The sequence below is a fragment of the Melanerpes formicivorus genome, unplaced genomic scaffold (assembly GCF_026170545.1).
Source record: "Melanerpes formicivorus ecotype bairdi unplaced genomic scaffold, bMelFor1.0.p_v2 SCAF_30, whole genome shotgun sequence".
In the NCBI taxonomy this organism is placed as follows: domain Eukaryota; kingdom Metazoa; phylum Chordata; class Aves; order Piciformes; family Picidae; genus Melanerpes; species Melanerpes formicivorus.
In genome coordinates this window covers 4937325-4961966 of record NW_027142382.1, presented here as the reverse complement: position 1 = coordinate 4961966, position 24642 = coordinate 4937325, and the positions used below count along the sequence as shown (strand labels likewise).

Here is a 24642-nt window from a genome sequence, read left to right as displayed (position 1 = left end):
TCTCTCTGTTTCTGATTCCGAAGCTGAGATTGCTGTAGTGACACCATTCAGTGTGCTTAGAGATTTTTCTTCCTGGCAATGAATTTTATAAGAATAATTGTTCACTATGTTTTGATTATAAACAAAGATTATTTTTTTTTGCTGGCTGCATTCTTGTGCCTGCTCTCCACTGGTATGCTTTTCAGTTGCTATCAAGTGCTGTCTGCTTTCAAAGCTAGAGCTAAAAATATTCTAGAATTAATCTTTCCTTGGGATTATACTAAAATGCTAGACTTGGACGTAGCAGGTGACTGTTGTCAGCAGAAGTTTCAGCACTCAGTTCTGTCATTTCACACACACAAACAACTTTATAAAATACTAAGCTTAAAGGGCCTCGTTTGCTGTCATAAATGGTAAGCATTTGCTTTTGCTTAATGCTGGTTGTTGGTGAGGAGCTTCTGCAGCTGAGAAACAAAACTCTCATTATCAAACACCTTTTGGAGACGATTTTGGCACCCTCCTTATACAAGTGTTTTTATGCTAACCACTGCAGTTCACACACTATTTTCTTCATACCAGATTACCTACTGTTAGAAAGAAGGTGCAGTGATTATGCATGACCACACACCCTTTTAGAGAATGAATGATTTACAAGGGTCCAGATGTTTGCACATCTCAAATGACTTTTGGGTTTCCGATTGGAGAATTCTGAAGAGAGAACTCAAAAGCTGGATTAGGTATTAGCTGCGCAAGTTCCACGTGAGATTTAGGTAGTGTTGATAGTATTGTGATGTAACTAGATATAACAGATAAATATTGAGTCACAGTAGCATGCTGATCCCAGAAGCACTATAGCAGACCCAGGATGGATAACTGAAAATAACGGCAGTGATGGTGTGAAGGGAGGCTTGCTCATTGTGATTCCTCAGGCTTTTACACACAGATGTTGTGTCAGTCCTGAAAGAAACATTTGAAATAAAACCCCAGTTTCATGTAGAGCTTTATAAATAGCCTTCCTGTTTCTTTGCAATACAATGCAGGTGACTTCCAGGGAACCGGGGATGCAGCATCTTTATTTTGCTTGGGGATTTTGCGCACCACCTTGCCCATCTATCCAACTTGAGGAAAGCTGCTGTAGATCTGCTTTGGATTGTTACATATGCATCTTACTAAACAATTTCCAGTGAAACATACACTAAATGTCCACACGTTCCTGTGATCCATTATTGATTGATACAGTAATTTGGGTCTTGCACATCTGGCCCTGATTGGTGTTTCAGACACGTGAAATATTAGAATGTGTCATTTATCTTTCCTGAATAGGTAGTTACCACTGCCACTTAAGGTAGCAAAAGGTATTTTCACAAAGGGTGTGGGAAAGCCAGCTGTGTCTGTGAATGTCTGAATACCTCATCGAAGTTCCTGTACAATGTGCTGGAGAATAAGGCGGTATCTGTTTAGCTGACTGTATTTGGTTTGATTTGTTGAGGCATATTCTGACCTTTAGGATAACTTTAAACACTCCTAAATATAAAAAGCTGATAAGACTTTGTGGAAGCACAGCGATAATAGCTTTTGGTGTTCTGGAGTGTGGGACAATTACAGTGCAGCAGCATGTGAATGAATTAATTGGAATGACAGTGATGAACTGTTTATTATGTGACATTTCGTGTGTTTAAATTCTGCAACCGTGCATTTTTCATTTTGAATGGGTGTGGGAGAAAAGAAAGGCCAGGAGGGGTAGAGATAAATTCTAGTTTGTGTTTCCTTTAGACAAAAAAAGGCAAATCTTAATTTGCATGTATTTCCAATATACCTTTCCATCACTGAAAGCTATGTGGAGAAAAAAATGAAATAAGAATCCCAGTTTCTTCTTTTAACTTTTTTAAGTGGCATTTATGGACGCTAACGCTGGTCAGGTAGGTTTACTTGACCACTTGTGTTATGTTCTAGGTTATTGTCTTGAGACCTGGCTGGCATGTGCTTCAAGAAAAGTAAATTATGTATCTTGGGGTAGCTAGTAGCAATGAAAAGCACAGGTGTGCTTTTTTTTTAACTTGCTTCCAGGTAACTTTGAAGAGAATCTCTTCTTCTATATTGATGGGGAAGTGCACAATCTGAAATATCTAAACCTTTTATCATGTTGATCAGACCATGCATTTGATGTCATTCACGTATAACAGTGCTTGCTTTTATGTATGCAAAGAATTGATCAAAAGTGTGGTTTTATTAGAAAAAGGGGGAGATGTAGGAGAAGGATGTTTCTGGATAGCATTGGAAGGCTGTGTTTAGTCTCTGACTTAGAAAAGAAAGTAAACATCTTGTAACTGAAGGAAAGAAACTGGACAGAATTTGGTTAGATGTGTTAAAATACTGTTTTGTTATTTTAACCTATTGTATGCCTTAATTACACACATGCCAGTAGAATACAACCAATTGATTGCCTTCTGATAGAGTATATTACCTTGCTCTATAACACGATAAACGTCCTCGCCTGCTTACATCTTGTCCTGGAAGCTGTGTTCAGGCTGATCGAATGCCTATACTGCAACACTTTATTTCTCATTAAGATTTTAATTCAGAGTGCCTTGAGTTCATAAAGCATGGTAGATGTAGAGCTGAAGCATCTTGGGTATTCACCTTAGGTGAAAACTGTTTGGAGCTGGGGTTGCTTAGCCTGGAGAGGAGGAGACTCAGGGGTGACCTTATTGCTCTCTACAACTATCTGAAGGGGGGTTGTAGACAGGCAGAGATTGGTCTCTTCTCCCAGGCAGCCAGCACCAGAACAAGAGGACACAGTCTCAGGCTGCGTCAGGGGAGGTTTAGGTTGGATGTTAGGAAGAAGTTCTATACAGAGAGAGTGATTGCCCATTGGAATGGGCTGCCTGGGGAGGTGGTGGAGTCACCATCATTGGAGGTGTTCAGGAGGAGACTTGATGGGGTGCTTGGTGCCATGGTTTAGTTGTTTAGGTGGGTTGGATTGGTTGATGGGTTGGACGTGATGATCTTGAAGGTCTCTTCCAACCTGGTTTATTCTATTTTGATAGGAGCTCCGCATACACGTAGCAGTAGTTTTCTTTACTCCAAAGAGATAATGCTTGTCTTTACTTGATACTGAATCTGGAAAACCAAAGCATTGCTTTTTTGACAGATAGAGTCCTTGTTCTGCAAGGACTTTGCTTTATGTTATCTGATGATAAGTTTCTGTACCTCTTCACATCGATGTTGGTTTATGTTAGCATTGGAGAAGGAACATCAAGATGATCTGATCCTCCTAACAGTAGGATAGCTGGTTGCTGAATTTTTTTTCAAATACAATGTAGATACTGTATGATAAATTTGATGAAAGTGGGGGGGGTTGTGTGTTAATTGGTTGCAATTTCAGTCATTAGTGTTCCTTAGACTGTACATTTTTGTAATTTTGCCTTCCATTTCTGGACCATATATATGTACAATCCTTGTGCATAGTAGTAGTGCAGTTGTTTGTAGTTTTAGTACCCAAGCATAACGAGGTGATTAGTGCTAATACTGTCATAGCTTTTAGGTTGTTCTCTGCCACATGTCTCCGTTCAGTCTAGTCCTTTTCTACACTGCCCACTGGAGGATTTTAGTTTGTTTTCATTCCTCCTTCCCCTGTGATGATTCTTCTTGTTTGGCCTTTTCAGTCTAGTAAAGGGGAGTTAAACAACCTAGTGCATGCAGGTGTTCTCTGCAGCCTGCCAGCACTGCTGGAACACTGCAGGAAGTGAGGGGAGAATGCAAGGTTCTGGGGTGGAAAGTGGGATGGAATTTTTTCTGTTGAAGTATGAAGGTTTGTGTCCTAGCGAAGTCAGACAAGAGCATGGTCATCGTTCATCCTAAGCTGTTACCTTGAAATGGAGGTGCTTTAGATTTATGCCCCAGTCTAGGAGAGTTTAGGAAAGAGAGGAGAGAGCTCCTGGGTTCCGTGTCCAAGAAATATTTTAACAGTTTTAAGTACTGTGATAACAAAACTATCTAGAAGTATTTTGATGAGTTCAGTGAATTGTTTTTCCTTATGACATCCATTTTACCTGTACACCCATGAGACTACTGTTGACTCGCGAATGCAAAAGCAATGCAATCAACTGATGGCTATAATTTCCACAAACCACATGAAAATGTGAAACAACTGTGTTATGTATACACATTGTTTGGCATGGAGAAGAGAGAGGGAAGGGAGCTTCCTTGCAGTATGGGAAGTGATTGTCTACTTTAGCTTTTTGAATTATTGTTTTTTAGTACTGTTTGAAATACTAGTGTACCAATAACAGATTCTCAGCTGTTTTCTTTGTTAGAGGGCTTAAGACTAACAGATTATAGTGAATATTTGATTCAAGCATGAGGTGATAATGTACACTGCTTCAGGAAAGTGACAGGATGTTATTGGATGTGTGTAGTTGCTAAGTTATTCTGCTGTGGATTGTAGCTTTAATAATGACCTGTTTCTGCGTTGGAGGCTCTGTCTGCTTAAGAGGTTCAACTGTATCTGAACACAGAGTATAATTAATACATCTATTTGCAGAGTCCCAACATTTTAATCAGTATTCTTCTTTCCATTTGTGTGGTTTTTTCCTAGTTTTGTTTTGATAAGCAGCTGTGTTCTTGCATAGATCCTTATGATGTGAACAAGATGGTTGTAATGATTGGGAAGCATAGGCTTGCTTAAAGGGGGAGCTGGAAGGAAATTAATCTAGGAAAGTGCAAATCGAAAAAGCTTGTGCAAGGGCTTGCAAATACGTTTTTGTACTTAAACACCCAAGAGCAGATGAAGGTAAGAGCAGGTGAGCAAATGTGTGCAGGCTAGTCCTGAGCAATTTGAGACTGAAAATTACAAGACTTTCAACCAACTTACTATTGAGATTCTGGAGAAGCTGTCTGTAAGAAGTTGTGGGACAAAAAAAAGCTACCTTTGCTAAGTTAAGAGTTTGATCTTCTTCATTAAAGTAGCATGAAACTTCAAGAATGGGAGCTGGACTTTAACACCCAAGTGATCCTTGATAATCATTTAAATTCAAATGGAATGCTTAAAAGGAAATGCTTCAGCATAAAGAAATACTAGGAAAGAAAAGACCCATATTTCATGTCAACAGCCACTCACCTCCCTAGCTCTCTAGCTGATACTGTGGCCTTTTCTTGATCTCCTATACAGATGTCATGACAATGAAAGGTACTAACCCTAACTTGACATTTCCAAAGATCACTCTCCAGAAACTTGTAGTCATGTTACATGTGCCATCAAAGAATAGCGACTTGAAAATTGCAAGTGGTTGTTGTTAAAATTAAGTATATTGTGCAAGTTATGGAGTTAAGAAAAATAACTCATAGAAATTCTTTTTGCAGGAGTGAGGGGTTTTTGGTTTGGTTTGGTTTGGTTTGGTGGTTTTTTAATATACATTGTGAAGATGTGTATACAGGATACATTACATGCATGCCTGGAATTGCCATCCCTAGTAATTTTAAGAGTTGGACCTACCACTTAAGACAGTGTGCTAATATGTCTACCCAAAGAACCTCCCTTCGTGTATATCAGATAAGCTTGTAAGAAGATATCTAGGTAAGGCATCCAAAGCATGGGAAGAGAGCTTCCAGTTCAATATATCTGTAAACAGAACTGTGCTTTAAATGTCAGGTTAGTAGCCTCTTTTAATAAACTACTGCTGTATTCTGAGTGAGTTACAGTGTTTCTTGGGAGATGCCTACTGGTTAAGAGGAATGGCTTCCTTGTGGGACACAGAAGTGCTTGGCAAGTTTTGGTGTTGTGTTTCCCAGAGTGTTACTAGTGCTTAAGCCTTAATCTTACCAATATCTTTTTCTGAAATGAAAACAAACAAGGTGTGAAATAGTTTTGGAGCTTGATGATAAAAGACCTTTGCGTTACAATAAAGGTTTAATTTTTCATGCTAGTTTGTATGAGAAGCAAAAGCACTTCTTCAGAGAAATGAGTAGAAAAATCTTGCAGGGTAAATTTGGGTGAAAAAGGACCAAGGACCTAATGTGACCCCACTTTTGTTAACAAGTGCTTTACTCTTTCACTTTCCTTCACTTTTTGCTAGAATATGGTGAGAAGGGGTGGTCAGAAAGTTACTACATACCTACTGTGTTTCATTTCAATATTCAAGGTACAGTGGGGCCATATTTTCTTTCAGACTTGGGATTTGTCAGAATTCTATTAGCAATATTTTGTCCTTTTTTTTAATGAAACCAATAGTTAAAACATGTTTGCCACGTGAATGGATTTTACATTGACTCATAGGTCTTACACACTTGGAAAATTAATTGTGTGTTCCTGCGGTTCTGTGCATTTTCCTGCCACTAGAGGTGGAAATGGCTTTTTGTTATTGTTGTTTGGTTTGGGGTTTTGTTGTTGTTTTGTTTTGTTTTGTTTGAAATAAATTTTCACTTGACTCCTTCACCTGTTTCTTTGGCCACTGAATGATCTGTGTAACTACTTGCAGTTTTGATTTTTGACTAGCATCCCCATTTTCTTTTTTGGATAATGTGTCCAGTTCTGGGCCCCTCAGTTTAAGAAGGACATTGAGACACTTGAACGTGTCCAGAGAAGGGCAACAAGGCTGGGGAGAGGCCTTGAGCACAGCCCTGTGAGGAGAGGCTGAGGGAGCTGGGATTGTTTAGCCTGGAGAAGAGGAGGCTCAGGGGTGACCTCATTGCCCTCTACAACTACCTGAAAGGTGGTTGTAGCCAGGAAGGGGTTGGTCTCTTCTCCCAGGCAACCAGCACCAGAACAAAGGGGCCCAGTCTCAAGCTGCACCAAGGGAAGCTTAGGCTCGAGGTGAGGAGAAAGTTCTTCACAGAGAGAGTCATTCGTCATTGGAATGTGCTGCCCAGGGAGGTGGTGGAGTCACCATCCCTGGAGGTGTTCAAGAGGGGATTGGATGTGGCACTTGGTGCCATGGTCTAGTCCTGAGGTCTGTGGTGACAGGTTGGACTCGATGATCCTTGAGGTCTCTTCCAACCTTAGAGATACTGTGTGATACTGTGTGACATAGGCAGATACTCCTAGCATTTAATAGTGAGTAAATTTCCTAGCATATGGGAATTAAGAAAGCTGGAAAGAACTTGCCTCTGAGCAAAGTTCTTAGAAGTAAAAGCTGGGGTGTTAAGTTCTATATGGCATTTAAATTGGTATAGATGTGCTCTGTTTCAGTTCAGTTGCATGAAAGCACTTTAAGCTAAGTTGAAAAACAAGTTTTGTGTCAGTTCTGCTGTAGTTAAGTTTGAGAAACCCTTACAGTTTTAAATTGTATGTTTTCCAGGGAACACATGATTCTTAGGTAGCTCATGATGTCATTTAAACTCACTGTTACTGGGGATTAGAAGGTAGCTCATGTTTGGAATTTTTGTGATTGAAAGAGCATTAGGGATAAGAAATAAAATCCATAGCTGTAGTGAATGTGAGGCTTCCCAGGTACAGTGGCCTTTAGGATATTCACAACTTTATGAAATCTGTCTAGGTACCTTCTTATGTGGGTATGTAAAGTATCAGTTCTTATTCTGTGCCTTCAAGAATTGTCATGAAGTTTCCCAATACTAGAACTGTTATCTTTTAAAACCAACCAAAAACACTTTACAAAGGTAGTACATGCTTCTTCATTTTTGACCCTGAAACTTCTCCTAAATTCTTCTGCCTTTTTAATAGAGTACTGTGTTGCTCTTTCCAGAGGGGAAAAAACAACAATAACCTAATGACCAAAACCCTACAACAAGAACAACAAAACCCAACCAAACAACAACAAAAATCCCTACCAACAATCAAACACAAACCAGAAGAAAAAAGTTTGTAATATTTCTCCTAAAGGGAAGTTTAACGTGCCTTGACGTGTTCCTCCATCTTTGTAATCCCAATTTTGTTTGTGTAAAAGGGTCTAGGTGTAAAACCTGTGGCTGCACTTAGATGTTCCAGCTTAGAGAAGCCAAACAAAAGGGGCTCCTGTTACTTCACTTCCACCTTGTCTGAGGGAAATCCTACAGATGTTACTGCAAATGTAGTTGTCATCTGCTCACTTTTCTCCCTTTTTTTGGCTCCAGATGTTGTAGATTCAGCATAGAGGGAAACGGTTCTGAACAGTGGGAAAGCAACAATTCACACGTAATTAGTGGGATCTATACATTTGTAAATGAATGGGACAGTGAGGAGGAAAGTGAGGTAATCTTACCTCCCTTGTCCAAACCACCACGTCACTCTTCTCTTACTTGTCAGGAGAAGGTGGGAATGAGGATAACCTGGAAAAAAACCTACAAGAAGTTCAGGGAATTATATATTTCAGATGTAGAATCTTTCCTGAATCGATACTGATCTGACCTTTTCCTGGACCAGAGCAGATCTTTGTGGAACTCTTTAGGTTTGCCAGAATTGAACTTCAGTACAGCAGGAGCAGATAGGTTCAGATGGGTTTAGAGTAAACATCTGTCTGGTTAGCACCCATCCAGCTGCAAAGCAGCTAAACAGGGCAAGAATTGAGGTGAAATCCTGCATTTCCATAATCCTGCAGCCTCCAAGTATGTAATGATTCCTGAAGGAGAGGTGTGTCAAGTTGTAGCTGGGCTATAGATTCTGCAAATAGGTAGTAGTAGCCTTTGTTCTCTTTCTGCCCCTGTGTGAGGCACTGTGGTAGTATACAAGTGCAATTCTGTAATGTGAGCTGAATTAAGTTTACTGCTTGAAGAGGGAAGTCTTGATGTCTTTATGTGTTTCCCTGCCCTGGCTGATCCACCCTTCTCCGTGCCAGCTTTAGCATTCATCTGATCTGTATAAGCCAGATGCACCACAAAAATGTTCACTTGTTCACTTCCTACTCTGTTTTCACTGCCTTGACTAGATCTACAGGGTAAGGATGGAAAGAGATAAGATGTCTAGGACTTGTCCCCTCTTCCCAGCTTTGACAACAATGGACTGCTAAGACCCTGTCATAAAATGCTTTGTTGTTTTTTAAGGCATGTTTGGGTTTTGCCTTCTTTTTTTTTTTTTTTTCTAAAAAGCAGGAAAATAGCCTCTGAACTCTGTCCTACAATAATTTAGACAATTGTAAGGAAAGGGGAGGAAAAGAGGGAAAGATAGACACAGATATATTTAAGAGAGAGAGGAAAAAGGTTGCAACTTAAAAAGCTGTTATTAACACACCAAAACAAAGTCTCACTTAGTTGCTTTAATGTTCTTAATTTGCTTCTTCCTTCTTGCTGTGCACACAGACAATTCCCATAATTAAATTGAAAGCACTAACTTTGTCAGGGCCTCACCTCACTCAGGATTTAAATTGGGTACATAATAGAGTCAAGCAGAAGTTAGGGAAGCAACTGTAAATCTGTGATTTTTACTTTTGGAGTATTTGAATTAACTCTTTAAAGCATAATAGCTTATGACATGGTTGGATGCTCTTCAAGCATACTTGTATTTTGTTAGGTCCTTCAGGACTTGAATATTAGCAGTTGGATGTACTCTGAACCACAAACTTGCTTGATGTTTGTGAGTGCTTCTAATTTTTATGGGACTCAACTGTGAGTCTGTTATTCCTGGTTCTGTTGTGGTTATGTGCACAAGTAATGGAAGCGTATTTGGAAAATTCAAGACATTCAAACCCCTAATTCTCCTGAGCTAGGCTTTTTTACAGATTTTGTTTTGCTTTAAGCCTAAATTTGTATCACAGTATCACTAAGGTTGGAAGAGACCTCAAAGATCATTGAGTCCAGCCTGTCACCACAGACCTCATGACTAGACCACGGCACCAAGTGCCACGTCCAGTCCCCTCTTGAACACCTCCAGGGATGGTGACTCCACCACCTCCCTGGGCAGCACATTCCAATGACTAATGACTCTCTCCATGAAGAGCCTTCTCCTCACCTCCAGCCTAAACTTCCCCTGGCACAGCTTGAGACTGTGTCCCCTTGTTCTGGTGCTGGTTGCCTGGGAAAAGAGGCCAAACCCTTCCTGGCTACAACCTCCCTTCAGGTAGTTGTAGAGGGCAATGAGGTCACCCCTGAGCCTCCTCTTTTCCAGGCTAAACAATCCCAGCTCCCTCAGCCTCTCCTTGTAGGGCTTGTGCTCAAGGCCTCTCCCCAGCCTTTTTGCCCTTCTCTGGACACTAAATGTATTGAATCAATCAAGAGCTTGTTTCAATTTGCTACTTTTTTTCTTACCTTTTTTTTTTTTTTAATATCTAGATCAGGTTTAGACTGACAAGTCCCAACTTCTGCTTACAGAGAATATGGTTTTCCTTTCTACACCCCCCCAGCCCCCAAACTGCTAGAGATAATCTCTTCCTTAATGTGTTTCTGAAAGTGTCTTAATTCCAGAGCTTCAGCATTATGGAGGTGAAAGCAACAAAAGGGGCTTTCAAAACTGGAGGTCAAACAGAACTGTTTTGCTCAGTTTCAGCTATTAAATTAAGATTGATTTTTTTTTTTTTCTTTACTTTTTCCTCTATGGTTACCTGTTGGCTGTATCTCAGATATTCAGCCCTTAAGTATCACAGTATCACTAAGGTTGGAAGAGACCTCGAGGATCATCGAGTCCAACCTGTCACCACAGACCTCATGACTAGACCATAGCACCAAGTGCCACGTCCAATCCCCTCTTGAACACCTCCAGGGATGGTGACTCCACCACCTCCCTGGGCAGCCCATTCCAATGACTAATGACTCTCTCAGTGAAGTACCTTCTCCTTACCTCGAGCCTAAGCCTTAAGGTTCTTTAAAAGCACAAAGTAAACAGGGTGCTTGAAATATCAGGAGCTCTTTCTCTAATCTTAGATATCAAGTGGGTCATTTTTTTTCATCAGAGCAGGCACTTCCAATTGGCAAGTGTTCAATACTTCATAGCTGCCACTGAGGTAGGATACTTTCTCGACTCTTGTATCTTTGGGTTCTTAACTGCTTGAAGTTTTCAAAAGTCTGAATTGTTTGTTTACTGTGCTGTTTAGGGACCTTTTCAAATAGTATTGGCTGCAGGGTTTGTTTCCTTGTGTATGAAATGCAACTCTCAGAACATGGACTTGGACTCAGATTTCTTCTTTTGGCTGAGTATGATCATCATGGGTGCTTCTTTCCCCGTCTTAGTGCTGCGGTGAATATTAAATGATTCTATAAAACATCACCAGGGAGTGCTGGGAATACCTTTGTTTCCTGTATCTTCTAGCCTGGTGAGTACTTTTTCCAGGTGCTGTGTGTTAGGGAAGGACTTTGAGTATATTCCTCCCAGTTTTGGAGTGAATGATCCTCTCACTGATGAGTAAGCAGCAGCAGCTGCTGCCCTGGACATGGACCGGCAGCTTGGGTCTGGGAATGTGTCTCAGTAGCTAGACAAAATACATAGCAGAACCACTGGTTTGCCTGCTCTCCTCTAGTTGTAAGACACTGAGCTATTCATGCTGTTGACACAGTGCTTATCAATACAAAAGCATCCTTTTAGAATTAAACAACAAACCCAGGAATGTGTCAATTTTAGATTCTTCTCAGGGATGCAGTTGAGGTGAGGTTGCTTTGTGAAACTTGTGTCTTCCCCTGAATGTCTGGTCTTTTTCAGAATAGAGCTTAGTTTCCTGTATTACTAATAACACTTTTAAAAAATTCAAAGTGTTGCAGAGTTGAAAATTCTCTGTGGAAGTGAGCCTATACCTAACTTTTCAGAATTTGGCACAGTTGCAAAGCTGAGGAGAGTCTTAAGAATGCCTTCCTGGACATTGCTGGGACAATCCGAAACCACAGGTGACTTCTGAGGATATTGATACATGGTAGATTTAAACATGCATATTTTGTTGAAAGCTGGTTTAAAATGCTTTTTCTGATGTGCTTTAAAAATGGAGAAGCTTTGCATTTATTAATAAAACTGCTTTCTTACAGATTTACATTTTTCTGGCAAGAAAACCCAGCAACTTGAAATGTTTACTCTTTGAACAAAGCTGTAAGAATTACTGAGAACTATCACTTTCATTTAACTTTTTCTCTTACTCTCAATTGATAGGCTGAGACTTTGCTGCCATCTCTGGTTTCTTCATGAAATTTATCTTGAGCTGCTGTTTGGTCTTACATTTTCAGCTGTACTCTTAAAAAGACAAATTTTGGGCAGATTTGGTGACTCTTAAGAGGAGTTTGTTTTGTAAACCTTGTATCAATGAACGATATATGTGTCCTATGTTCCTTTCTTTCTGAAAGCACTAGAGAGTTTCTCTAAAGAGAAATATCTTGTATTCTCTTCTGCCTCATCTTCAGATATAGCTCTATCTAAAGCAAGCTTTAGCACTTTTTGCTGTCATTTTGGCTGTTAAAAATTTGCAAGTCACGTTCCTGTTACTGTTCTTCCTGTGATACACTAGCTTAGTTTTTTATTGCTAGCTTGTTTTCTGTAGTTTTAAGAGATGTTTCTGAAAGAATGGTTTGATTTTAGAGATTGCTGTGCTGTTTTATAGAATAGAATAGACCAGACCAGGTTGGAAGAGACCTTCAAGATCATCGCGTCCAACCCACCTAAACAACTAACCCATGGCACCAAGCACCCCATCAAGTCTCCTCCTGAACACCTCCAATCATGGTGACTCCACCACCTCCCCGGGCAGCCCATTCCAATGGGCAATCACTCTCTCTGTATAGAACTTCTTCCTAACATCCAACCTAAACCTCCCCTGGTGCAGCCTGAGTCTGTGTCCTCTTGTTCTGGTGCTGGTTGCCTGGGAGAAGAGACCAACATCCACCTGTCTACAACCTCCCTTCAGGTAGTTTTAGAGAGCGATAAGGTCACCCCTGAGTCTCCTCCTCTCCAGGCTAAGCAACCCCAGCTCCCTCAGCCTCTCCTCATAGGGCTTGTGTTCCAAACCCCTCACCAACTTTGTTGCCCTTCTCTGGACTCGTTCCAGCAAGTCAACCTCCTTCCTAAACTGAGGATAGCATTTTTATGATTTTGGAAAAAGTAGTTTTGTTCATCTTCTTCTTTCCCACACCTTTGAGTGCTTTCAGAATATGTTGAAGGAAAGATTACACTGGATCTGACTGCTTTCTCTGTTGGTTTGTTAATGAATATAGACCAATTTTAGTTTTGGCTAGTCTCTTCAGAAGTGACATTTTACTTCCAATTTGAGTGGCAATACACCTTAAAGTTTTTTATAAGAGTTTCTCCGTCAGTTTTCATCCTTCTGTAATGTAAGGTTCCTCAGTAGCTCTGCTAAAGCTTTCTGGCTTTTTGCCTCACTTTGCTTTCCATTTCTTTTTCATATCAATACTTTTATATGTTGTTTTACAGTGTGTGTGCTGGCCTACACTGATCCTTCATTTAGTTGTTTTCAGACTCCCTGGCCTCTCAGCAGACTGTACGATCTCTGTCAGTCAGAATTTTGTTCCCATGGAAACTGGATTGCTTTAGAATTCAACAATTTAAGTTCCTGAAATCAAAGCTAAGAAAGTTTCTCTGGTCCTCATAGTTACAAGAACCTTTGGAAAAAATGTCCTTATTATACTTTTATCTTTGAATCTGCAGCTAGCTCCAGAATGGTGTTGCAACCTGGATTGTTTTCCTTTAGGGAATAGTACACACTAACATGTTCTGTTACTGTGCTGTTGCCTCCTGAGAGCTCTAATGACAGTTCAGGTACTTCATATGTGCTGTCTTTTATTTTTATTTTTTCCCCTCCCATATTATTTGTAAAACCTGCAGGAGAAAGAGCTTTTATATTAGCAGGTTGGCTTTGCCTCTGCAGCATGGAAAGTGTAAAATTTTGTGGCTTCACTGCACCTGCCTAGAACTTGAGGAAGAGAGGTGGTTCTCTCCACCCTTGTCTTCCTGTCAGCATCTGTGGAAGAAGCAAGCTGACTTAATTTTTCCTCACCAGGGTGGAATAAGATCTTCTTGTTTGAGCAACCATTTTTGTCTACTTAATCAGTTTGAGGGAATGGAAGGGTTTATGGTACACAGGCATGTTTTATACCTAACAAATCTATTTTCTCCCTGCTGCTTTTGTTAAGCTGCTGCTGTTTTACAGGATAACTCCTGATATCTCAGGAAGTGGAATCTTGTATGCCTAATGCTTATGTTCAAAATCCTGTTATTTACGGAAATACAAGATTCCTAGGGAAAGGGAAAAGTCTTATTTCCCAAGTCTGAAACTGTTAATATGTCTTCTGCAGGAGTGTATATATTCTGTGGAAAATATTATGCCACTAAGCTTGTTTGACAGGGGTGTGATCCTGCCCTGTTAGAAATGAGTGGTATTATCAGTGCTATGCTCTTTTAAGCTTTATCCACATACCCCCTTCCTGGAAGTGTTCAGGGTCAGGCTGGATGGGGCTTTGAGCAACACAGTTTAGTGGAAGGTATCCCAGCCCACGGCAGGGAGCTTGGAACAAGGTGATCTTTAAGATTCCTTCTGGCTCAAACCATTCTATGATTCTGTGTTAATGGGCTAGTAGTTAAATTCTTCATTCTCTCTCACGTTTAATAAACATAAATACCATCTTCCATTCTATCAGATTAAATGTTATTTGGAAATTGGTTGTTTATAAACCTTCAGAAAGCACCCTTTTCACAAAGGACTAAAAAGTTTTTAGTCAGCATTCTTTGGAGTGCTTTCAGTGCAGAGGTGTGCTAAGCACAACTCCGTGTTTTGAGCAGTTGCTAATTAAGAGTTTTTCTTGTTTGGAGTTAAGATTCTGCAAAACAGGCACAGCTCTGTACTTTCATGTCGTCTGCTTTAGCAGGTATGAACTGAATTCTCAGGATCTCAGGCAGTGATAGGACTAGGGGGAATGGAATGAAGCTGGAGGTGGGGAGATTCAGGCTAGATGTGAGGAGGAGGTTCTTCACCATGAGAGTGGTGAAGCCCTGGAATGGGTTGTCCAGGGAGGTGGTCAAGGCCCCATCCCTGGAGGTGTTTAAGACCAGGCTGGATGAGGCTCTGTCCAGCCTGCTCTAGTATGGGGTGTCCCTGCCCATGGCAGGGGGGTTGGAACTAGATGATCCTTGTGGTCCCTTCCAACCCTGAATGATACTATGATACTGTGAATTGTTATGGTCAGTATCTTGCTCAGAAGCAAATCTTTGGTTCTGATGTATTTCATGCATACAGTGTGAGTAAGAAAAGTGAGCAGGATTTGATCTAGTGTGAAAGTATCCTCTTTTTTAAAACTTGGTTTTCGATCATTTCCAGCATTTTTTGTATTTTCTCTAGTTCTGCTTCTCAGTAAAGAATGTGTAATCTGTTAACCTCCCCTTTTCCAGCAGCTGGACTAGGAAGGGCTATTGCTCAGCTTTAGCAAGTGAGCAATCAGCAAGGTAAATCTGCTGGTATGACCCAGAGTATCCAAAACTCTCCGTGTATTTGTGACTATTTGGTATGAAAAAGAACATGCTGAGCTTCATAGTATTATGCTGGAGATAACTTTCTAATTAAAAATGATTAGCATGTGGTCTTTCATCAGTTGAAATTGTTTATCCATCAGAGTCTCAGGCTGCGCCAGGGGAGGTTCAGGAGGAAGTTTTACCCAAAGAGAGTGATTGCCCATTGGAATGGGCTGCCTGGGGAGGTGGTGGAATTGCCATTGCTGGAGGTGTTCAGGAGGAGACTTGACAGGGTGCTTGGTTACATGGGTTAGTTGATGAGGTGGTGTTGGATGATAGGTTGGACGTGATGATCTTGAAGGTCTCTTCCAACCTGGTTTATTCTATTCTATTCTATTCTTGAGAAAAATCTGTCTTAGAGTGGAAGATTCTAACTGTAGTCAGACAGTTGTCATAAAATCAGTTTATTTAAATTATAGTCCATGTTGGTCTCCATAAACAGTTTGTAATATTTAAGTAATATATGAAAATCAAGGTATTTTTGTAAAATGGGCATTATTTCCTTGTGAGGAAGTTGACAGCAAATAGAAATATTCACAAATTTGTCTTCATCTTGACCAGAAAAGAATTTCTATGCAGATGTTTAGTTTCAAAGATTTTCACATTTTATAGTAAAATGTATGTAGTAAAGGTCTAAAAAAACAAAAGAATCTGTTAAGCAGTGTTTCTTCGGAGGTGTTCTCCCCCTCCTTGTTATTTTTGTTTCTATTGTTACTGTTTTGGGCCTAAACTAGACTGAAAAAACCCCAAATCCATTGTTATAAAGAGTGTCTCTTTCTCCTCCACCCCTTTCTTAAGTTTCCCCCTGAGTCATTCTCAGGGATTTTGGCCAGTTTTCCAACTACAGAGTAATTACTCTTAAAACCTTCATCTTTACCTGGCTAGGCATTGAGGAGCACTGGAAAGCGAATAGAATAGAATAGAATAGACCAGACCAGACCAGACCAGACCAGGTTGGAAGAGACCTTCAAGATCATCACGTCCAACCCATCAACCAATCCAACACCACCTAAACAACTAACCCATGGCACCAAGCACCCCATCAAGTCTCCTCCTGAACACCTCCAATGATGGTGACTCCACCACCTCCCCGGGCAGCCCATTCCAATGGGCAATCACTCTCTCTGTATAGAACTTCTTCCTAACATCCAACCTAAACCTCCCCTGGCACAGCCTGAGACTGTGTCCTCTTGTTCTGGTACTGGCTGCCTGGGAGAAGAGACCAACATCTGCCTGTCTACAACCTCCCTTCAGGTAGTTGTAGAGAGCAATAAGGTCACCCCTGGGTCTCCTCCTCTGTGTCTTCATGAAAACAGTTAAGCCAGAAAACCAGTTTATCAGAAAGATTGCATGTATTTGTTTTTAGAAGGAAAGCACAGATGCTATAAATGTATATTTTGTTTTTGCCTCTCAAGCAAATACTTTCTGTTTCTCTGGAGATTATATGTGGTTCTCACATGCTGGAAAATGTTAGTGAGGGAGGGGGCTTTTGATGTTGGCTCTGTTTCAGTGATGCTGCCTTAGTGAGGCATAGGATTTGTGACATTTGGAATTTATTTTGTCACTGAGGAGTGTCATGTAATCAACAGATTTATCTGTCCTTTGAGTATCCCATATGTGGAAATCATTTGATTGAGAACCAGTCTAGCATCTTCCTTGAACATTCCAAAAAAGCCCAAGAAGAGGAGGAGTGGGACATCATTAGCAGTTTTGAATACACACACACATATAAAAAAATATATGTATGAAAAATAAATGGGTATAAAACAAATACATATTTTCAAAGATAAATATTTTTTGTTTGTGTGTTTGGCATAATCTTTCCTCCAGTTTTTATTTGAAGCCACATTCAGTCTAGATTCTCAATAATAAAGTAACGGTTTTAAAGCTTTGTTCAGGGTGGATTCTTGCAGAAAGGACAAGACTTGTGCAGATGGAGTTTTCCAGCCTTATGAAGAGTCCTTTCTCTTTGAGATGTGAAATGAGCAATCAGTTAGAAACAGAGAATCAGTTTTGAAAGTGTGCCTCAACCAGTTAAAAAAAATGAAAATGTTGCTATCCTAGATACTTGGTTGAACTATGACAGGCATGAACAATGAGGAGAGGCTGAGGGAGCTGGGGTTGTTTAGCCTGGAGAAGAGGAGGCTCAGGGGTGACCTCATTGCTCTCTACAACTACCTGAAAGGTGGTTGTAGCCAGGAAGGGGTTGGTCTCTTCTGCCAGGCAACCAGCACCAGAACAAGGGGACACAGTCTGAAACTGCACCAGGGGAGGTTTAGACTCGAGGTGAGGAGAAAGTTCTTCACCAAGAGAGTCATTCGTCATTGGAATGTGCTGCCCAGGGAGATGGTGGAGTCACCATCCCTGGAGGTGTTCAAGAGGAGACTGGATGTGGCACTTGGTGCCATGGTCTAGTCATGAGGTCTGTGGTGACAGGTTGGACTCGATGATCCTTGAGGTCTCTTCCAATCTTTGTGATATTGTGAATGTAAAGTGATTTCTAGATATCTTGGGAGAAGTCTTTTCATGGATTATATATTCTGGATTTAGCCATGGTAGGATCTGATTTTGGTTATAGCAATTGGTGTTGAGTAAGGTTTCTGTAGCAAATGAGAGGATCACCTTCTTTCTATTCAGAGGGAAAATACCCTAGGTACAGAGGAGACTGTTTGTTTATTCTGCATTCAAAGACCGTACCCAGAGGGGAGAAAAGAAGCAAGATTCAAATCTCAGGGTGTGGAGAGGGTTGCTTCGGTTCTTTAACCTGAAAATGAGGAAGGGGGCTTTGATTGAACTTAAAGTACACATTTGCACTGAGAATCAGGAATGGGACCTCCATTAGTAGGTGGTAGTTAAGGTGGCAGTTTTAGATGTGTTCAGTTGCTTCTCAGTTGAATGTGGACAAAGAAGGTAACGTCGATGACTCTTGGTCTGCCTAGTTCCTACTAACATACCACTAAGTCTTCAGGTAGACGCAATTGAGACTTGTGTTTCGCAAGGCAGGATGGATTTGAAGTTGAATACTTGGACAAATTGATTAAAGAAAACTTTACTTATCTGCTGCAATTGCTTATTTTAATTAGTACATTAACTTATGAAACTTGGCTTAAGCTTACCCAAGGGATATTTGTAATAAGCTGATAACTCTGTAGGGAAAAAGAAGTTTGTTAATTTGTTTATTTTTAAAGCATATGCATAGGATAATTTTTTAGTATGTTGGGGGGAAAAGGGAGTTTTGTATGAACTGCTTGGCAGCAAATCCTTCCTTTCAGCATTCAGCCTTACTCCAGCTGTGAAGATTTGTGTAGTACAGCCTTGGAAGATTTTTCTACTTGTAGAATGAAGTTGCATCTCTGTAAAAGACTGTGACAGATTTAGCATCTGCTACCCTGTCTACAGAAGGCTTTCGCCATCAGTCAGGATATATACTTCAGTTCTCTTTTGCTAGTTACTCATTGCCAAGACCGAGTCTTGTCTGCACCCAAACTTGGGGCACGTAGATGCACTTACTGTAGTAGCTACAAACCCTTTTTAATACAAAATGTAAATGTAATGTTAAGTCTTGTAAGTCCATTTCTGGAACTCCCCTCACCCCAACATTTCTAAAAGACCCAACAAAGTATGAAGGCTGTCAGATACCTTACATCAGAAACAGCAATCTAACATTCAGAAAAATACTACCTGCTGAATTATTTTCATGCTGCTGTTTTGTCCAGTCAAAAGATGTAATTTTTGCCTTTTTTCCCCCCTTTTTTGGTACCTGTTACTCATATTGAGCTGCTGAGTTTAATCTTACTGAGTATTTTCCGGTTGCTGCTTGAAGATGAGTGGAGATTATGTTGTTCTGAGTATCCCCAGTGCAAATGTTTTTGAAACATGTTCACATCTCTTATGGGTTATAAGGTATAAAAGCAAATTAAAAAGTTTGAGCTTTTCTGTTGAGACATACTGAAGTGATTATTATCCCTGGTTTAATGGCAGTGAGTTCATTATTGGGCTTTCTGGCCTGATTAGAGTAAATGTGCACTTTCTAGGGATGAAGTTCCGTACTTAAAAAAATCCAGCTGCTTAATAGTTGTAAAAAGTCAATTCCCCCCCCCCCCCCCCCGAATTAACTTTAGTCATATAATGTACTTTCTGAAATTACTGGTCAGTTCCAAACACTCTTTGAATAGAACTGCCCACGAAGAATCTACACCTGTGTGTGAAATTGAATGGATTCAGGGCTACATGTAGAGCAAGGAGTTTGCCTGAATTGTAATTTGTAAGCCTAACACAGCCTCAGTTGTAGGCTGTATTCACTTTTTCAATTATTATTTTGTTCCTATTATTTATTTAAAACTACATGTGTACCTTGATTTCCTATGGTGTATAAAATAACTGATACTACATTTTGGAGCAATAAATGAACAACATGCTTCAGCAAAATCTGCAAACTTGTGCTCAAATCTGAACCACTGAAGTAGTCAATTAGGTCAGTTTGTACTCCTATGTTCCAGTAGCAAAGGCAACAGTGCAAAACTTCTTAGCCCTTGAATGTTATGGTGTTAAGTTTTCTCAGGTGAAGTCTGGTCATTTTGGAATATCTTGAATTGGGTGCAAAGCTCATTAAGCTGCTTTTAATCAAAACTGGGGGGGGGGGGGGGAGAATGAGAGGGAGATGTCCAGTGCACCGTGCACCAGTCCCAGTCCTGCCTGTTGGAGACCTGTCTTCACTTGAGTGCCACAAGTATCATGTCAGAAGTTGGATATAGTTAAAGATTATAGAATAGAATAGAACAGAATAGAATAGAATAGACCAGACCAGGTTGGAAGAGACCTTCAAGATCATCATGTCCAACCTATCATCCAACACCACCTAATCAACTAACCCATGTAACCAAGCACCCCATCAAGTCACCTCCTGAACACCTCCAGTGATGGCGATTCCACCACCTCCCTGGGCAGCCCATTCCAATGGGCAATCACTCTCTCTGTAGAGAACTTCTTCCTAACATCCAGCCTAAACCTCCCCTGGCACAGCCTGAGACCGTGTCCTCTTGTTCTGGTGCTGGCTGCCTGGGAGAAGAGACCAACCTCTGCCTGTTTACAACCCCCCCTTCAGGTAGTTGTAGAGAGCAATAAGGTCACCCCTGAGCCTCTTCCTCTCCAGGCTAAGCAACCCCAGCTCCCTCAGCCTCTCCTCATAGGGCTTGTGTTCCAAACCCCTCACCAACTTTGTTGCCCTTCTCTGGACTCGTTCCAGCAAGTCAACCTCCTTCCTAAACTGAGGGGCCCAGAACTGGACACAGTACTCGAGGTGTGGCCTAACCAGTGCAGTGTACAGGGGCAGAATGACCTCCCTGCTCCTGCTGGCCACACTGTTCTTGATGCAGGCCAGGATGCCACTGGCCCTCCTGGCTGCCTGGCTAATGGACATCTACAATCCTGCTGTTTTAGCTAGGTGACTCTACCCAAGAATACACTACTTTAGGGCTACTGGTAGTGGAGAATTTAGATTGTATTTTTCCTGTGAGGAGAACTGCACTGCACAGATTGGAGCTTCTAGTTCTTTATATGTATCTTGTTCAGTGCTGATATAAAAAAAAAATACTGAAGTTTTTGGAGCAGGAGAAATGTTAAAGCCATCTAGGAATTCAGTACATTCATTATATTTGGTTTCATTAATGACCTTTACAACTTCAGAGGAAATCTTAGGTAAAGGAAGGTATAGAATAGATATCAATGTTTAAGTGAAATGAACATTTTAAGCTCTTTGCATTATGTGAAATGATTATAGTTGCATTCTGGATGCACCACAAAAAGATAAATGCAAAGAAATGAAGACTGTAAAGAGGAACAAGCAAATATGTTTTTAGAGAATACAAGTTAAAGTATAAAAGTCCCTCATTTTCCCATTAAGCATTACAGTATTATAACATTGTATGGGAAATGCATTACAAAAGCAGTCATTGGCCCATATAAGGTCAATATATAAAATAATAATTCTAAGAATTCTTGGATTAACTTTTAAATATGTTACCTGTTATTTGTATGTGGTTGGCAATTGAAATACTTCAAATTCTAGGGCTCCTGCAGCAGTCTGTGCGGATGTACTTGCTTTGCTTAAAACACAAGCCCTAGTTTAAAATAAATGCAAAGCTTCTCAGAGCAGTAGAGTAGGTGTCATTGAAATCCTGGCCCAGTGTAGTTTGAAAACTTGTTTTTTCCATGCTAGCTTGGAGCATGTTCTAGTCCACTTCTGCTCAGGAGTGCATTTATAGTTGCTGCAGGATGAGAAAGGGGGGGACAGAAGTTGGAATTGAAAGCTGCTAAGGGAAAGATTTCAACCAGAGGTAAATGTAGGAGGAAGAGGGAGAGAAAAGGATGAGTAGAGTAGTTTAACTGTAAAGGTGGAATAAGGAACTGTGTTTGAAAACTGAAATTGAATAATCAACTGGAGGAGGATGATTTGTGATGGCCAGCCTGCAAGGACAAAGGAAATAGCCTGAGAGGCAAAAGGAGGAACAAGTAGAAATTAATTTACAGATTAACAACAGAATATTTGTAAAGTTGAGAGGAAAATCATCCAAACAGACCTAAAGGTTGTGAAAAAGGAAGCAGCTGGTGTCTTGAGAGAAGGTCTAGGAGAAAAGGAATGGAAGTGAGATGAGACTCATCAAAGGCAAGATTAGGATTAGTGAGGTGATAATCCAACATGAGGGAGATCATTTTAGTAAAGTGGAGGGGGTTGAAAGGTGTAAAAGATTGATTTCTGAGTAGGGATGGAATTTTTGACACTCTTACTGCCATCAGTTCTTCTTTCAATATCCAGTGGCTTTAATGTAGAATGGTTTTTAATTGCTGTGATTTATTTCCTCATTTGTGTGCCGTTTAGCCACATGCATAAATGGAGTTGGTGATTCTGTGAGTAGAGGTTATTTATGTTAAAGCTAGCTATGAGCAAAAATTTTGACTTCAGAAACTATACTGAGCTCTAATCACAGGGGATAATCATGAGTGGTAACAGCTCACTTTTGTCAGTCATCTCAAGTTATATATTCCTTGCTTCTTAATCCTAACTGATTAAATTACTCTTTCCAAATTTTCATTCCTGCTCTTCCTTCCACTTATTCCTACTGCTTATGACACAGCTTCTTTCATTTTGAATCATCTAGGTTAATTTAAGTGTTTCAAATGTGTGTCTTGCTAACCCAGCTCATTCAGACAAAAGCAGGTTAGGGAACAATTGCACAAACAGCCAAGGTGAGGGATGAAAGCATGTCTGAACTCTGAGAGAGGAAAACAACTACTGGTTGTAGCTAGGTTTGACAGGTCTGTGCCACCTTGGATTCTCTGATCCTGTATCACCTTAGTGCAGTTGTCTTGTGAATACATAGAAATACACAATCAGGGGACACAGTCTCAAGCTGTGCCAGGGAAGTTGAGACTCGAGGTGAGGAGAAAGTTCTTCACCGAGAGAGTCATTGGTCATTGGAATGTGCTGCCCAGGGAGGTGGTGGAGTCACCATCCCGGGAGGTGTTCAAGAGGGGTTTGGACGTGGCACTTGGTGCCATGGCCTAGTCATGAGGTCCGTGGTGACAGGTTGGATTCGATGATCCTCGAGGTCTCTTCCAACCTTAGTGATCTAGTAAAAGTTATTTAGTGTTGTGTGTTTGTTTTTTTTTAATGCAAACTCCATAGCATTATGCTAAGGTTATGCAGATGTTTTATATGCTAAAAATATTACTAATATATTTATCTGTTGGTACAACCTAGATTGAAGTAATTTTCTGTGCAGAAGATAGAAACTATTTTACCTTTTGATAGTCAGATTTTTATTTTAAACTTGAGGACACAGCAGACATTTTGTTTCTGAAGGGAGGTTGTAGACAGGCGGATGTTGGTCTCTTCTCCCAGGCAGCCAGCACCAGAACAAGAGGACACAGTCTCAGGCTGCGCCAGGGGAGGTTTAGGCTGGATGTTAGGAAGAAGTTCTCTACAGAGAGAGTGATTGCCCATTGGAATGGGCTGCCTGGGGAGGTGGTGGAATCACCATCATTGGAGGTGTTCAGGAGGAGACTTGCTGGGGTGCTTGGTGCCATGGGTTAGTTGTTTAGGTGGATTGGATTGGTTGATGGGTTGGAAGCGATGATCTTGAAGGTTTCTTCCAACCTGGTCTGGTCTATTCTATTCTATTTCATTTGGGTTTTTAGAGTTAGATTTTTGTGGGGTTTTGTGGTTTGGTTTTTTTCACTCTCCCAAAGCAGAGTGCTCAATATATTCTGTGTTAACATGATGATTCTGAGTTCTGTGGATATCTTCCAGCTACATACAGGTAGCTGCTGCCTTCTGAAAGAGTTACGTTTCTCTCCTTCTTAAATGGTTTGTTAACATTCCCACATGATGGGCATTAGTGGAGGGTTTAAAGAAAAAAAAGAAAAAGAAAAGAGGTAAAAAAGGGGAGAATCCTGTTAGTATTCAAAACTCAAAATTAGGTAAGACTAATTAGCAAGGGTGACTGTTTCTGCCTTTCTCATGATGTGCAGTGTGAATGCTATCACCAGAGTGGCTTTTTAAATCTACCATCTACACTTGAATAAGTAGTATAGAAGTCAGCACGTTTGTTATGCTGGCAGTGATTTCCTGTATCATATTCTTGTAGTCTCCTTGAGTAAGGATGGGATTTGGAGGTTGGTCTGTTCTCCCAGGCTACCAGTACCAGAAAAGAGGACACAGTCTCAGGCTGTGCCAGGGGAGGTTTAGGCTGGAGGTTAGGAGGAAGTTTTACACAGAGAGAGTTATTGCCCATTGGAATGGGCTGCCTGAGGAGGTGGTGGAGTCACCATCATTGGAGGTGATCAGGAGGAGACTTGATGGGGTGCTTGGTTGCATGGTTTAGTTGATTAGGTGGTGTTGGATGATAGGTTGGACATGATGATCTTGAAGGTCTCTTCCAACCTGGTTTATTCTATCCTAAGGTTACTAACAGATAGAATTCAGCTTGCAGTGCTGCTGCTGTTGATGGCATATTACAAAGAGCCCTTGATTAAATATTTTGCCATATGAAATACCCATTTTAAAAATATAAACTTGGTGACCACTTCAACTTAAGTGCTGCTTTTCTGTAAAAGACTCTTCTGTACTGATATAATAAAACCCCTAACCATTACTCATATAATGATTTCTCCTATATCAATATACAAAAAATAAGCATTATAATTTTTGCATTTCCTGTTCAAATACATGCAAGAAACTGTGATGCCACTTAGCTTTTCATGTCTTCATGGAATTGTGTGATTGGCTTGTCTTAATACTGGAATCC

At 40.6% G+C, this 24642-nt stretch overlaps 1 protein-coding gene across 14 annotated transcripts in view; it reads left to right on the top strand.

Annotated features, from left to right (window-relative positions):
- The window catches only part of CASK (calcium/calmodulin dependent serine protein kinase), a 211115-nt gene that overhangs the window by 1421 nt on the left and 185052 nt on the right, over nucleotides 1-24642 (top strand). The gene's annotated exons all lie outside the window — the stretch shown is intronic.